This window comes from Panthera pardus, unplaced genomic scaffold (assembly GCF_024362965.1).
Source record: "Panthera pardus isolate Hobbes unplaced genomic scaffold, ASM2436296v1 HiC_scaffold_15, whole genome shotgun sequence".
NCBI classification, from domain to species: domain Eukaryota; kingdom Metazoa; phylum Chordata; class Mammalia; order Carnivora; family Felidae; genus Panthera; species Panthera pardus.
In genome coordinates, this window is record NW_026526710.1 from 40,096,889 (window position 1) to 40,113,474 (window position 16,586).

The following is a 16,586-nucleotide window of genomic DNA, read 5'->3' on the forward strand; positions in this document are numbered from 1 at the left end:
AAAATATGATCTTCTGTTGTTTACTTCTTCCTTCCAAAACATTACTAGACATACTTAACTGGGAACTTGGACATTGCTCCCATCTCTTACTAAACTTCTCTTTTATACCATTGCAACCCTGGACCTGGCACAGATCCTGGCACATAGTAGGTGCCAATAATTTGTGTTCAACTGTTGAATATCCAAAGCAAAACCCTTCATGTTGTCCGAATATGTAGCAAATAGGAGTTTTTCCAACTTTATAATGGAATGGTATGAGGATCATTTGAGTACAAGGAAGATCACATATCCAGGCAAAAGTTTGGTCAACCTATACCTCGTTTTCGTCCCTCTAAGAATGCTTCCTTCTAGCTTTCAGGGCCACTACCCTTGTAGGGAATATCAACCTCCCTCTCAAGGCTAAACTAAACCAAGCAGAGCCAAGTGGACTAGTGGAAAAGGTCAGGCATTATGGATTCTTCTTCATTGTAGATAATCTCTTTCTAGAGGCTTTAATCTGCAGAAAGCCCTGGAGTACATTTTTAAAAGGATTACCTACCTAGAGGATGATAGATACTCAAGTATCTACAATGAGAGGTTTATAACAATGGACTCTTGCTATGCCTGACATAGATCTATCCCTCCCACTAGAACTCTGAATTATTTTACTGGAGGCTACAACATTCTGAGCAGTTTGTTGGGAGTGGATGGGAGGTGGGGATAACTCACCCATACAAGCTTAGCAGAGCTGAGCCGCTGCAGCTTGTTGGGCTAGCCTTTGATGCAGACTGGTTGGACAGGTTCTGGATCTACAGAAGAACCGGTTTGACTGGCCTGTTATGCCAACATATTCTGGTTTGAGTCCATGTTCCACAGACGGTAGAAACCTGCCCAGCCAGTTAAATGAAAGGCATATTAGGTTATCCATTGCACACTGTATATAGCTTAGATGCAGCAGGAGTCTTCCACATAGCAGTGGTGTCTAGCAAACTCTAGCGTGGTCCAGAGAGGGGGCTTCCTCTCATCTACTGTTTAAGTTCATAGCTTCAGAAGTCAGAAGTGAAACACCTTGTGCTTTTGACCCAGAGCAGAGGTTTTCTAAAAAAATTGAAGGGTAAGTTAATATATTTTTTCTATTTCTCAACTGTCTGTGCACCTTAACTTAAGGTTAAATTAAGAAATAATGTTTAAACAGATATCTATTTTTAACATGGTAATACCTAGATTATACCCTTCATGTCAAGTTGGTTAGATATTTTTTTATAGTATTTATATATATTCATTGATTTGTTTAAATAAAAGTTATTTAGTATATAATATACTATACTTTCCCTATACTTTTTTGTAAGTTAGGCATGGCTATAGTCATGAAGAAAGCTGGGTTGAATAATTTTGCTAAATCTAATTCACCTATTAATGATTTATCTTAAGCCATCTACTTCTTTGATAATATACTATCATGTTTTATAGGCTGTTGCTATATGGTAACAATTTTATATGGTAAATCTAATTGTGGATACAATAATAATTGCCTTTTTAAGGCATAAAAAAAAAAGTGTTGGCCTGCTTGGTGATCTTAAGTACATTAGAGGAACAATACACAGTAGGAATTGAGGAGTGTGAAAAACAAAGATTGTGGAATCTGGTAACTGATTAACTATTGGAGCTCAAAAGCACTTGCTGAGCTGAATAGAAAGGAATGAAGACAGGTTTTGTCATGCCTATTAGGTCTGAAAAACTTAAGTTAAAGAATATTTGGATCTTCCTTTAATTTATATTTTAAAATAATTCTTTACCCCTCTCTTTCCCTGATGTAATTAATTTAAGTTGTTGTGTCATCTAAAATCAAAGTTACCAATCCCTTTATATTTATTTTGGCATACCAGACTACCCCCTTAGTTATTAATATTGGATTGAATTGAATGCACATATCTTCTGGGCATTCAGTTAACATAGCAGCTGACACATGAATTTATCTGGGAATTAAAACGACTTTTTAAACAGAATTATACTGAATACTTTCCTGTCAAGAGCTATCAGTAGGTCAACTTAATATGACTTTGTCTTAAAATGAGCAAGACTGATGCATCTTTTTTTTCATTGTCCCTAGAGTCCTCACTGTGTCATTATATTCAAACTCAAAGACTCTAAGTGTTTCTTTAGGATGTTAATAAAGAATTTTAAGGTGAGAAATATGTTCAGATGAGATATCATTTTTTTGCAGGGAAGGTCTTGGATGCTTTTCAGTCCTATTCCAAGGCAATTCTGCACAATACTTCTGCAAATTCAGCTGAACTTCAAAAAAGTTATGCAATGTTGAATCTGCATAAGTAATATGCTGATTCAGCAAACCCAAATTAATTTTATTCAGTATAAACTGTATCTGACAATTTTGGGGGGAGGATATGGATCAAAATTTTTAGTTGGTTGAATGTTTCTCTTTGCAATCAGTTTTCAGGCAAGATATACATATATGTCAATAGAGTATACTTTTAGAGTTTCTGGTAAGTATATTCTATATAGTAATTTAAAATTCTTAAACTATGCTGTGTTTAAAATACAGGGCTTACTCTTTTTTTTTGTTTTTATTTTTCAAGTTTATTTATTTAAGTAATCTCTGTGCCCAATTTGGGGCTGGAACTCAGGACCCTGAGATTAAGAGTCACATGCTCTTCCGATTGAGCCAGCCAGGTGCCCCCAGGGCTTACTGTTTAAAGATAAACTTATGTGGGGATTCCACTTAAGTGGATTTATTTAGTGAGCATTTTTTATGTTTATGGTTTTGAGGAAAGCTATTCAGAAACCAGGTATATATTTCATATAAAATCTATGCGTAAAATTTCAAGCCTAACTACACTTTGGGAAAGGATTCTACAGCTTTCATATAATAGAATTCCCAGTTTCAAATATATGAAAGTCCTATTGAATATGACCTTTATGTATTCCTGTAAATTGATCCCTTTAAAATAATGATACAGTGTGATGTTTTGGCTAAAATTAAGGACATATGGATTTATAAATCAATTTAGGCACCTGTAAATGTGTGTGTGTGTGTGTGTGTGTGTGTGTGTGTGTGTGTGTGTGTATTTTATACAGCCCTACGTTATTTCAGGGCCCAGGTCAAAAAGTGTTCTTTAAAAATCTTTATTCTTTAAATTTAGTCAGGGATGCATTCCTTTGTCCTTATTCCTAGCTGCTTCGTTTCACACAATGACTCTTTTTGTCAACAATGCTAGCTATTCTTAACAACTGCAAACTCTTTCCTTCTTGAATATCTTCATATGTTTCCTACCAAAACCACTTAGAATCATGACATTTTTAAGCTTGAAAAAGTCTTAAAGAATAACCAATCCATCCAACTCCTCAGTTTTCAGTTGAATGAAAAGCCCAAAAATGAAGCTAAATCACTACTATAAAATCTAAAGGTAGAGCTGGGACCAGAACATCCCAGTTTTCTGAATACCAGCCCAGACTAATATTTTTCACCATCCTACAATGACTCATCTGAATACTACATGAAATCTAATCTGTTTTCTAAAAGAATTGTAAAAAGGTAAAATTGTGTTGTATAGTTATGCTAACGAGTCTTTGCTGATTCATTCTATAAACAATAAAAATGTTTATTAGTATATATGCGTATATACATATATATTTTGTGTTGTTTTAAGAACTCTCATATAGGTATAATTTAGGATTTACCTAAGAAGTTAGTACATCTAAAATTTGATTCGAATTGATGGGAAAAGTTCCATGAAGTTATAAAGATCAGAATTGCAGGATTCAAAATCCATTTTAGAGGTGACAGAACCTGATTTTTTAGGGGGTGAGTTCTTAAGACAGTGCTTTGTATGCAAAGTGCTCAAAAAATGTTTTAAATGTTTTTAACTTGAGCAATTCCAAGGAAATGGGACCAGAGAAAGCTTTAGAACCAAAGGCTCAAAAATTCCATTTCTGATTCCTAGAACTAAATATTAATTCTCCTAATCCCCTTATTTTTTCACAGGTAAAATCCTACCTGAGGGATGCTACTCAACTTTGGTAAATTTAGTTTAGTCCAAGTGGACTCTGAAAAATAATCACTTCCACTTGTTTCTCTTTTTCACAATCAAGAGAAAAGGTAGTATACTAAAAGATACATGGGCTTTTGAGCCAAAGTAAGATGGATTTGAATACTGGCTGCTACAAACAAGTTTATCCTTGGGGATTATTTAACTCTGACTTCTCTTTTCTCCGTCTGTAAGTTAGGAAGTAATACCATTCTCTCAGTTGTTGGGAGAATTAAATGAAATATTGTACGTAAAACACCTAGCATAGTCCCTAGAACACAGCAGATGCAACAAATGTCAATACCCTTCCTACCTCTTTAATAAAATATATAATAAATTTCAACAAACAGCTTATGTAAAAGAAGTGAAAGCTTAGCTTGGAATATACAATTTATTTTTGTCAGAGACACAAAAACTAAATTAGCAACTGTGGAAAGTGTCAGGGAGGAAGACCTTCCTCTGCCCTATGCTCCTTCTAGCTGGACTTAGAATCAATTGACATAAGACAGATCAACAGGAGAAAGTAAAATTTAATAGGCATTTGAGAAATCCACACAGACTTGAAGTTCTGAGGGAAATGAGTCAACAAAAAGCTTATAAGAGCAACAAGATGAGTAGGGTTTGAGGATACAAAGGGGAGGAAGGCCAAAAACAAGAAGTTAAGGAGCTGTTTAGAAAAACAAAGGTTGCCTTATTATGTAGATAGGTCCCTTAGGTAAAGGAGAGTCTCAGTTAAGAGATCAAAAGTTGCATGCTCTACGGACTGAGCCAGCTAGGCAGCCCTAAAATTTCAAATTTTGATCATCTATACCAAAGGAAGGAACTGTGGCAGGGATAGTACAAACTATACCTTACTTGTGCCTCATATCTAGGTTTTTCAAAGACATTTCATATCTATTTATATCTATTATTTTATATCACATCAAATTAGTTGGTCAAAGATTTCTATATGCTCTAGGATTGTGTTGTTTCTATACCAATTAAATTGTTTCTTCAGGGCTATAGAATATGTTTGTTCTTCCAAAAGAGTCTCTTCCAAATTAAATTTATTGTAAGTCAATATTAAATTACATTTCATTCTCTTGATAGTAAATAATGATACAGAGATTGAGTGCAAAATGTGTTGGGTATAAGATATAAGAAGGAATAGGATTTAACATTTTCTAAAAGTAATATTAAATTAATGACAAATTGATTAGAAGGTGAAGCCAATGAGCAAAGTTCACACATGAGATATTTCTGAAGTCAATATCATGGGTCAGAAGGGAGTTCAGAATAGTGTGACAAAACATTGTAAGAGCTGGCCTAACTAAAGTTGGGTGGATTGACACATATTCCAGTGTGTAAATAAAGAGCAGGAAATAGGTTATGACTTGATCTTAGAACCAACAAATAGATCCACTTATAACACAAACTGATCTTAGTAAGCTCTTACAATCAATTTTAATTTCCTGAAAGATGTTTAATTGCTATACAAATAAGCTTTAATAAGCTGTACATAATTTGAATTTATATCCATGGTAAATGATTTTTTTCTCTTAAAATGAAAAGCTTGTATGTAGATGGTATACCTAAAGACAAAAATATCACTTCACCAATTTAACCCACTAAGTATATAATATTCTTATTAAAACTATTTTATTAGATTTAAAAAATTAGCTTTATTTGACTACTCATTAAATTATTGTTTAATTTGCATATTTATTTTCACGTACTGAGAGTGGACTGTAAACAACTGAAAAGAAGGCAGGGAGTACTATAAATCTAAAATATATTTTAGGGGCACCTGGGTGGCTCAGCCGGTTGAGCACTGGATTCTTGATCTTAGGTCAGGTCATGATCTCATGGTTCATGGGACTGAGACCCTCATCAGACTGCACTGACAGCGGGGAGCCTGCTTGGGATTCTCTCTCTCCCTCTCTATATGCCCCTCCCTCACATGCATACACACTTTTTCTCTCTCAAAATAAATACAGGTGATCTATATGGGATCGCCTGGCTGATTCATTTGGTAGAGCATGCAACTCTTGATCTTGGGGTCATGAGTTCAAGCCCCACATTGGACATAGAGCTTACTTAAAAACAAAAAAAAGAATTATTTTGTGGGGGGCACCTGGGTATCTCAGTCAGTTAAGTGTCCAACTTCAGCTCAGGTCATGATCTTGCAGCTTGTGGGTTTGAGCTCCACATCAGGCTCTGGACTGACAACTCAGAGCCAGGAGCCTGCTTCAGATTCTGTGTCTCCCTCTCTCTCTGCCCCTACCCTGCTCACATCCTGTCTCCTCTCTCAAAATAAAAAAAATTAAAAAATTAAATTAAAAAAATTTCTGTATAAAATAGCCAATTTGGATAAATTAGCACTAACAACCAAACTTGCTATACATCAAAGACTAACTGGGAAACAGAAAATGTTATAGCCCATCGTTAAAGACATACAGGCTTCTGCACTGACAGCATGGAGCCTGCTTTGGATTCTCTCTCTCCCTCTCTCTTTTGCCCTCCCCTGCTTGTGTGCGCATCCTTGCTCGCTCTCTCTCTCTCTCTCTCTCTTTCTCTCTCTCTCTCAAAATAAACAAATAAACTTAAAACAAAAAGACATACAGCCTTAAAAGTAATCAGAAAACTACTGCCTTAGAAATTCTGTATTACTGACAAAGTGAAAATATAACTTGCGTGGCAAATTTTTAGTTTCAAAGTTCTATCTTAAGCCTATTCTCCTGAAGGTGCTTTGCTAAATCATTACTACAATGATTTAGATTAGGATTAAGAAACACTTCCCTCTTGAAACATTAAGATATTTGATGTAATCAGTAATTTTATGTAGCTCACAGTATATTAATGAACAAGGAACAGTATTATAGAATTCTGTGATAAAGTTCTTTATAAAAAATTTACATTTAACATATACAGGTCTAAAATTGGAGGGTAGGGTCTCCTCACTGAAAGTAGATGGTAGAATCAGTCACATTTCTAAAAATATTAGTATCATAACCAATTTTCAATATGTGATAATTACCGAATGGTAAATACCATCTACATAGCATTTTAGAGAGTGGTTAAATTCTTTTCTAGTCACTTTCCAAGGAATTGTTTGACAAAATTTAAAACAAACATATGTTGCTCAGGAATAAGTATATGATTTTTTAACAATAATATCAGACTAACCACTGGAACCTGGCCACAGGCCACTGGAACCTGGCTACAGGCCATTTAGCAACAAAGGTTGTTTAGTCCATTCCAGCGCAATATCAGCCTCTTTTCCCACAGCTTGACTTGTTAAGATGTGAGCGTTTATACTTTGAAATGAGTGACATGTTGTTCTAGTTCCACCAGTAAGTGTAAATTAAACACATCTAGCATAAATGAAATTCTCAGCAGTTCATTGGTACCATAACAAACCACATGTTTGTACTAATGTTAAAGCCAATCAAGTAATATCAAGTCAAATTTTTACAGAGGACCCTGAAATTAAAATTAGGTTCTTTTTAATCTGACTGCCCAGTGTGTAGTTTATTAGCTCAGTTTATTAGAACATGTGATTAATGATATCATGATACTAATTCAGTCCCTGTGGAGTAAATTGCTTTTCATTTATTTCTTGGTCACAGATTATCCTCAGCAGTATTATTACTGTAATAATGTATCAATGCTTCTCAAAGTGTAGTCTGTAGACCATCTGACTCACCTGGAGGATGCCTATTAAAAATGCAGATTGCTGAACTCCATTCTAGACATATCACATTAGAATCTCTAGTGGGTAGATCCCATGAATCTACATATTTACTGATTTTCCAGATTATTCTAACGTCCAATAAAGTTTGAAAAGTGGCAAGAAAATATTCTCTTGCCTATAATAGACTGAGCAAGGCTGTATAATTTCCTTTAAATCAAATCGTTATTACTATCAGAAAAATAGCCTTGACTGTACAAGTTCCACCAGTCTTGGGTCAATATTAACATCCTCTCAAATTACTACATACAATTAATCTGACTGTCCCATCCACACATGCAAACTTTCAAAAGTTAATTTTTTTTTAAGTTTTTTAATGTTTATTTATTTTTGAGAGAGACAGATGCAAACTTTCAAAAGTTAATTTTTTTTTAAGTTTTTTAATGTTTATTTAAATTTTTTTTTTTTTAACGTTTATTTATTTTTGAGACAGAGAGAGACAGAGCATGAACAGGGGCGGGTCAGAGAGAGGGAGACACAGAATCTGAAACAGGCTCCAGGCTCTGAGCTGTCAGCACAGAGCCCGACGCGGGGCTCGAACTCACGGACCGCGAGATCATGACCTGAGCCGAAGTCGGCCGCTTAACCGACTGAGCCACCCAGGCGCCCCTAATGTTTATTTATTTTTGAGAGAGACAGAGACAGATGCGAGTGGGTTAGGGACAAAGAGCTAAGGAGACACAGAATCCGAAGCAGGCTCCAGGCTCCGAGCTGTCAGCACAGAGGCCGACGCAGGGCTCGAACTTACGGACCATGCATGAGATCATGACCCGAGCCGAAGTTGGACACTCAACCGACTGAGCCACCCAGGCGCCCCAATTTTTTTTTTTTAAGTAGTCTCTACACCCAACACGGGGCTTGAACTCACAACCCTGAGATCGAGAGTAACATGTTTTACTGACTCAGCCAGGCAGGCACCCTGGAAATGGAAATCATATGTTTAACCTTTATCTCTTAGTTTGGGTTCTCCATGGAAAACAGAGCCTGAATCTTCCAGATTATATGCAAATTGTCTATGTGAGAAGCCATCCCAGGGAATAAGAACTGGGGATTAGAAGAAAATGGGGAGAGAGCATCTTAGAGTGCTTCCTTCAGTACAGGCAAAATGGGACTCAATCCCAGTCCCTTGTTAGGAGCCATGAAGTCTTAGAAGACTGGGGAGAAGCATTTATCCTGCCAGAAGACTGGAGAGAAGCATCTATCCACCAGTTCTGATTTAGGTTAGTTACGGGTTGCCTCATAGGTTGTTAATTTCTTCACACTTTCATTTCAGGCTATGCTTCTATTTCCGAAGGCTTCAGAGAAGCCCCCCAAGCAGAAAGTCAGGTGAAGGGCTGTCAGGTTTCACCTTTATGAATCTGATTGCCATTGGAATGTTATTGGACTGGCTAAAGCAAGCAGGGCCCAAGAGGAGTCCGGCACATCACTATTATAGGACAAATATGACCAAACTGATTTTTCCTTAATTTACCAATACAATTTTAACTAATATACTATGCAAGTAAAATAGATTTGCTGAAAAATGAGTATAGCAATTTCAAATGGCAAGTGAGGAACTTTAGCCCATTTTTGTCTGATGTATTTGATCCATTCCCACAAAACCTGAGATACATTGAAACTTGATCTTTTGTGAGAAAGGTATTTTCTAATAAACTACATTTCATTTCCTGAATTTGGCCGCCAATTTTTAAAGGGCCAAACAGCACCAAATGAACAATTAATAGGTACTCTGTAAATACTTTTACGTCCAGTATTGATCCAAAGGCTTTATCATTTAGTTTACATTGGTAAAATTATAGTAAAAACAGATTGACTACATTGGACTCTCAAGTAACACTTCTCATTACAGTGAAACACAGAAGTTTGAATAGTACAAGTTTGTGTTGGACTATGTCCAAGAGGGTCTGGTTACAAGAACTAATTCATTATAACCTTTATGTGATCCTGGAGCATGGGTCTGAAGAATACATTAGAGGAAAGCTGTAGTCAAGTAGATTAAAAACAGGAAACTGAAGTAGCCAGTTATGTGCTTTAATTGTGTAAATATATTAATTGTTGCATAATTATAAAAACTTAGTTTAGTGAAAATGAGGAAGAAATAGGTTTAAATTAAAAATAAATCTGATTAAAAACATATCATCTTTTCATTTAGCTTCAATTATGTTCAAATGGAGTGTCTGAGTTTTTAAAAATAACTCTCTTAGATTGTGGTTAAATTAGCTAATGAATTGATATGGGTAAAATACAGAAATTAGACTGAAGGGAATAGAAATAAAAGTGAGGACACACACTACTGAACAAAGGCCATTAAGAAGAAATAACTATTGTCAGAAGGAGTTATCAAATACACTCAGATCTTCACTAAATTAGCTCAGATCACAATCAACTTGATACCAACTCCCCCTTTCTTGCACCTGAAGTTCAGTAGATCATAAATTTCTATTAAGTAAATAATTTCTTACAACCACAAATTTCTGAAATACATGAATAAATTAGTTTCTCCTTTCTATACGATTTTGCAGTTGGGCTAGATGATTTTTAAAGTCCCTTGGAATATAATGGAAACAACAACAATATAATAACTCTACCTGACTTATTTAAACTTAATTATGTGAATTAAATAAGATATGTGAAAGCACTTCAGTTGTAATATAATCCTTTCTATAATTATAAATCTGTCACAATTTGCATAGCAATTCAACAGTTTCACTACAATTACATAACTCAGCAATTGAAGAGATCTCTCTGATTAGCCGTAGTTCTTAAATCTATCTAGTACTAACAACAGTTTCTTACACTGTTTGGATACATTTATAATCATTTAATCCTGTTAACAATCCTGTATGTAAAATACCCAAGGTATATATTATCTTCGGATCGCTGATAAACAACTGAGGCACGGAGATGTTAAATTACTTGCTCAGTAGGATTATTAAAAATTAGAATTCATTCAACAAATTAGGTGGAGCTGCTGCTCATTTCCCACTGTCAACCTATACAAATACATTACTATATACTTACAGTTTCCAGAATTCACAATGATTTCCCATAGCAGAAACTTTGCACATGCCTTCGGCCTAGAAAGCCTTCTACCACTCTGCTCCCAATAGGCAAGTTGCTTCAAACTTCTAGAAGTCTTCCTTAAGAAATTACAGATATATTATTTCATTCCTATAATAATCCCTTCGGACACAGGTAAGTATGAGTATTCTCAGTTTTGGTTGGGGAAGTAAGACTAGTCTAGGCAACATGCAGATTATCAGAGATAGGGCTAGAGTTTAAATCTTAACTCCTAGGTCCTATCTCTAGCTCAGGACTTGCATAGTCCCATAGGCCAGGAATATGGCTATAAGTCGTCATTGATTATAGAACCTGGTGAGTTTTTTGGAGCATTTTCTGCTCTGCTCCCTTTGGAGATAATAACATAATTCAAGGTCCTTCAATCTATTTAGCTTTAAGCTTACTACATGGGAGAATCTAAAACTCAGGGCTGGGAAAGCTAAGAATGAACACTTGCTAACTCCATTAGAAGTCAATTTATATTCACCTCTCAAATGTCCACTATTTTTAAAAACTGTTTATTTATTTTTGAGAAAGAGATAGCGTGCAAGTAGGGAGGGGCAGAGAGAGAGAGAGAGGGAGAAAAAGAATCCCAAGCAGGCTCCGTGCTTGTCAGCATAGAGCCCAATGCAAAGCTTGAATCCACGAACCATGAGATCATGACCTGAGCCAAAATCAAGAGCCAGACATTTAACTGACTGAGCCACTAAGGCGCCCCTCAAATGTTCACTATTATAAGCCATGTAAAGGAACATGTATGCCATGATTTCTAGTAAGTACAATTATTAATGCAAAAAAGTCTAAAAAATGAACTGAGATTGGTCCATATAATAGGTGCTTCACTCCAACTCTGACTGAGAGAGCCCAATTTATTTTCCTTTTCTAAATTATGAGACTCAAATTGCTATCATATTTTAAAGCCCTTTCAGTAACCTTGTAAAAGTTTTCTGAAATAAACAGAAAAATGTACTGGGACTGCAAATTAGCCTTTAGGTAATAATTATCAAAATTCAGAAACTTTATTTGGTTATTTTCTCAAAAGTAGTTTCTAAATTAAAAAAAATAGAAAAGCACAGAATAAACTTTAAATAGATTTTATTATTCAAAAATAGCATGGTGTGGCCCCTGGGCAGCTCAGTCATTTAAGTGTTCAACTCTTGATTTCAGTTTACATCATGATCTCATGGTCATGAGATCAGGCACTGCACAGTGTGGAGCCTCCTTGGGGTTCTGTCTCTCTGCCCCCATCCCACTCATTCTCTCTCTCTCAAAATAAATAAATATTTTATTTATTTTTTTATAAGAAGTTTTCTTTTTTTTTTAAATATGTATTTATTTTTGAGAGAGAGACAGAGAGTGAGCAGGGGAAGGGCAGAGAGACAGGGAGACACAGAATCCAAAGCAGGCTCCAGGCTCCAAGCTGTCAGCACAGAGCCTGACATGGGGCTTGAACTCATGAACTGCAAGATTATGACCTGAGCTGAAGTTGCATGCTTAACCAACTGAGCCACCCAGATGCCCATAAATAAATACTTAAAAAAAATAATTCAGTTAGGTCTGTACATAGTTGCAAAGGAAATATTCTTGACTATAAAGGGTAATTTAAATTTTCCCTTTTTCTTTTTTTTTTCTTTCTTTTTAAAAAAATTTTTGAGAGACCACCCATGAGTATGAGCTGGGAAGGCACAGAAAGAGAGGGAGGGAGAGAGAATCTTAAGCAGGCTCCTCACTCAGCTTGAAGCCTGAGGTGGGGCTTGATTCCAGGACCCTGGGATCATGACCTGAGCTGAAATCAAGAGTAGGATGCTTAATGAAGAATAGGATGCTTAACCAGGCACTCCTAAGTCTTCCCTTTTTTTATTAGTTTATATTTCAAATACCTTAAAGCTCTGACCATATGATTTATCACCCAACCCAGGACATTTTTTTTTTTTTCAACGTTTTTTATTTATTTTTGGGACAGAGAGAGACAGAGCATGAACGGGGGAGGGGCAGAGAGAGAGGGAGACACAGAATCGGAAACAGGCTCCAGGCTCCGAGCCATCAGCCCAGAGCCTGACGCGGGGCTCGAACTCACAGACTGCGAGATCGTGACCTGGCTGAAGTCGGACGCTTAACCGACTGCGCCACCCAGGCGCCCCAACCCAGGACATTTTTGAGAGTAGACAGGAGCCTTGTTAGTAATTAAACCAGAACAATAGACATTAACCAGAACTATTGCTGGTAAGCCTAGGGATATGATCACTTTAGATAAGAAGCACATTAGATTTGTCTTAGTATCTTAAATAATCCTCAAAAAGAGTCACCAAAGGTGTGAGGTAAATTCAAACATAATTTAATTTCACTAAACGTTTCTAATACTTCTGATTATAAGAAGTAAAATTTTTGAAAAAGTATTGGCTAAAACTGAAGGTCTCCTTTAAGAACTAAATTCTGAATGTAAAACATTTTTGGAAAGGTAACTATCAAAGCTTCCTTAACCTCAGACTGACATATGGATTAGGAAAAGTGAAAAGCCGATATTTTAAACAGTCTATTTTTCTCATAGAATAGAAAAAATTGGGGCAAAAAAGGTCTGCCATTGTGTTTGAAGACATGTAATTTGTGAGGCATGAGTGCATTAAAGATCACAACTATTTGTCAGTATTGAATAAATTCATCAAAAATGGAAAAAATACCATATAAGAGGTGAATCATTAAATTTTTTAAGTGGACAAAGCAATGAATATTAAACATGTTTGCTCCTGTGAGCCTATTAAAGAATGCTTTAACTAATAGAGTCCAACTGCCAGGGACTTATTCCTACAGTTACCCCTTTATATTTTTTTAAAATTTTTAATTAATTATTTACTTATTTCAAGAGGGGGGAGGGGGGCAGAGGAAGAGAGAGAGAGAATCTTTTTTTTAAATTCATTTATTTATTTTCAGAGAGAGAGGGAGAGACAGTGTACAGGAGGGCAGAGAGAAAGGGAGAGAGAATTCCAAGCAGGCTCTGCACTGTCAGTGCACAGTCCAGGGTGGGACTCAAACTCACAAACCATGAGATCATGACCTGAGCTGAAACTAAGAGTCAGACGCTCAACCAACGGAGCCACCCAGGCGCCCAAGAAAGAAAGAGAAAGAGAGAGAGAGAGAGAGAGAGAGAGAGAAAGAGAAGGAAAATCTTAAGCAGGCTCCATGCTCAGCACAGAACCTGACCCGTATCTGCATCCCATGATATGATCCTGGGATCACGACCTGAGCCAAAAGCAAGAGTTGGGGGGCTTAGTAGGTTGGGCATCTGACTTCAGCTTAGGTCATGATCTCACAGCTTGCGAGCTCGAGCCCCACGTCAGACTCTGTGCTGAGAGCTCAGAGCCTGGAACCTACTTCCGATTCTGTGTCTCCCTCTCTCTCTCTGCCCCTCCCCCACTCTCTTTTTCTCTCTCTCTCTCTCTCTCTCTCTCTCAAAAATAAGTAATAAAACATTTAAAAAATTTAAAAAAAAAAAAGATTTGGACACTCAATTGACTGAGCCACCCTGGCACCCCCATAATATTTTCCATTTACATTACTGTAAATAAATACTGTTCCCACAGCTTCCATCATGGTAGCATTATACATATGTATACAGAATACAAGTATAAAACTGTATTTACTGGATAAAAAGGTACATATTAGTTTCACAAGATTCTCAAAATAAAATCTACTTTTCTATTCTACTTTCTTAGTGATCAATCTTAAATTCTTTTATCATCTCCACAGCAGATAAATGTCAGTGTTAAGAGACAAGACCTAAGGGCTAAATAACAAAATTCCTGGGCTCTATAAACCCATATGCATAGGTATGAAATACTGCCAAGCAGCCACTGTATTATAAAATGGCTGACCTGTAAGAAAAAGAAACTCCTTTCCATTCATAATGAATGATTTTGCAGTAATAGATAGATCATTAACATTCTTGATCAGCCTGGCATTATTTAAACTAGGCAACTAAGCAAGTATACGGTTTATCATATAGTGTATCGGAATCTTTATCAAGTATAAAGGGTTCCTAAATTGGGCAAATTATATATCTAATAAAACTTTGCCCATTACTGATGTGAAATGAAGTAGCTAAGTGAATGATATTTAAGAACACAAATATCATTTTATAAACTATCAACTAGTTTATAAAAAGAAATGAAGAAGGTATATATAGCCATAGTAAAAGTCAAAATAAAGTTTCTTATATCTAAGTTAGAAGTTGGCCAGACTACATAAGGCTAATTTTTCTAATTGGAAAGCAATGTATAATTTTTAATGTTTGTTATAAGCACATTAATAACCACTTAAGACTGTTAAAATAAAAACTGTAATATTGACATCTTCTGAGAGGGTTAGATATATCTTTTAAAACAATTATAAAACTGTTCAACCCAACTGGAATCTTGCCACCCTCAATTCAAATCATAAACAAAACATTTTGTCACTTAGGGCAAGATCATCAACTGACATAAACTCTTATCCCTAAACAACACTTAGTAATTACTGTAAACAACTTAACAATTAAATCAAGTGTTCAAATTGACACAAATGCTGACAGTGAACATAATTTTCTTTTGTCTCAAAAGGTCCTTTCCCACTTCTCTCTCAAACAGCCTTTTGTCTTGTTTCTAATAATTCTAAATAGTTCTTACTAATTCTAAACAGTTTTAAAATAATTCTGGCTGTAGGTAGACAGCTCACCCTAGTTTATTAAGTATTGTGTGTCCATATTAGAGATGCTGACAGTATTATGTAAATAATCATAATGGGTTTAATCACGTTTAAATTTTTTGCTTGGGGATATAGGCCCTCAATGTTGGGTCGGGGGAGGGGAATGGGGTGATGTGGGGAGTGGGAAAGACATGAGAAATGCCCAGCACAAACAGCAGAAATAGCCTAAGACTAGGAATCAGTTATCTGTGCCTTAGTCCTTGCTCCAGCCTGATTCTTCAGGTAAACCATGTAACCTCACTTGTTCATTATACATCTAGGCCTGTGCTGTCCAATATAGTAGCCACTAGCCACATGTGGTTTTGAGCACTGAAATGCAGCTATCCAAATCCAGTTGTGCTATAAAGTCTCATTAATAAATTTTTGTATTGATCATATTTAAGCAATGGAGAGCCACTTAAGGATTTTAAGCAAGGAAATGCCAGGATCAGAAATAATGGTTTATAGATCTCTGGCAGCTGTGTGGACACTGTATTAAGGTGAGGAAGACTGGAAGCAAGGAGACTGTATAGTCTAGGTAAGAAATAACACAGCCTAAACAAGGGTAAAAGGGAATGGAAAGGAAAGCACTAATTCAAAACTATTATTTAGGAATAACACCAATGTAATATTGTGATTCACTTGTCCTGACTCCATGGAAAAGGGTTTGATTTTATTCTAAGGTGATGGGAAGACCCTGGAATGTTTTTAGCAGGACAGCATTTTGTTCTGATTAAATCTGTTATCTGTTTAAAGGACTACTCTGAGTGCTGTACACCACAGTAAGGGGGAAACAGAAGTAGAAAGATAGTTGATCTAAAAAAAAAAAAGGAGTCCATTGCTGCAGAAGAGGTTTAAGATGCTGATGACTCCACCCCAAGGTGGATGCAGAAGAGGTGGGGAGAAGCAAGTGGATTTGAGTTACTTTGTGACTGCAAAATGGTATTGCCTAATTCACAGGGTTGAGAAAGGAAAAGTGAAGTTCAAGGAGACCACACCTTTTGACCCCAATTGTTCTGATTAACCTGGAGACTAGGGTGTTTGCTGAGAGTGAG

At 36.1% G+C, this 16,586-nt stretch overlaps 1 protein-coding gene across 2 annotated transcripts in view; it reads left to right on the forward strand.

The window, feature by feature from the left end:
- The first annotated feature begins 909 nt into the window (after positions 1 to 909).
- Positions 910 to 16,586, forward strand: part of RBBP8 (RB binding protein 8, endonuclease) — a 109,817-nt gene continuing 94,140 nt past the window's right edge. For both annotated transcript variants that reach the window (XM_019465560.2, XM_019465561.2), the window contains exon 1: positions 910 to 1,093. The gene's annotated coding sequence lies outside the window, so the exon portion shown is untranslated. The remainder of the gene's footprint in view (positions 1,094 to 16,586) is intronic.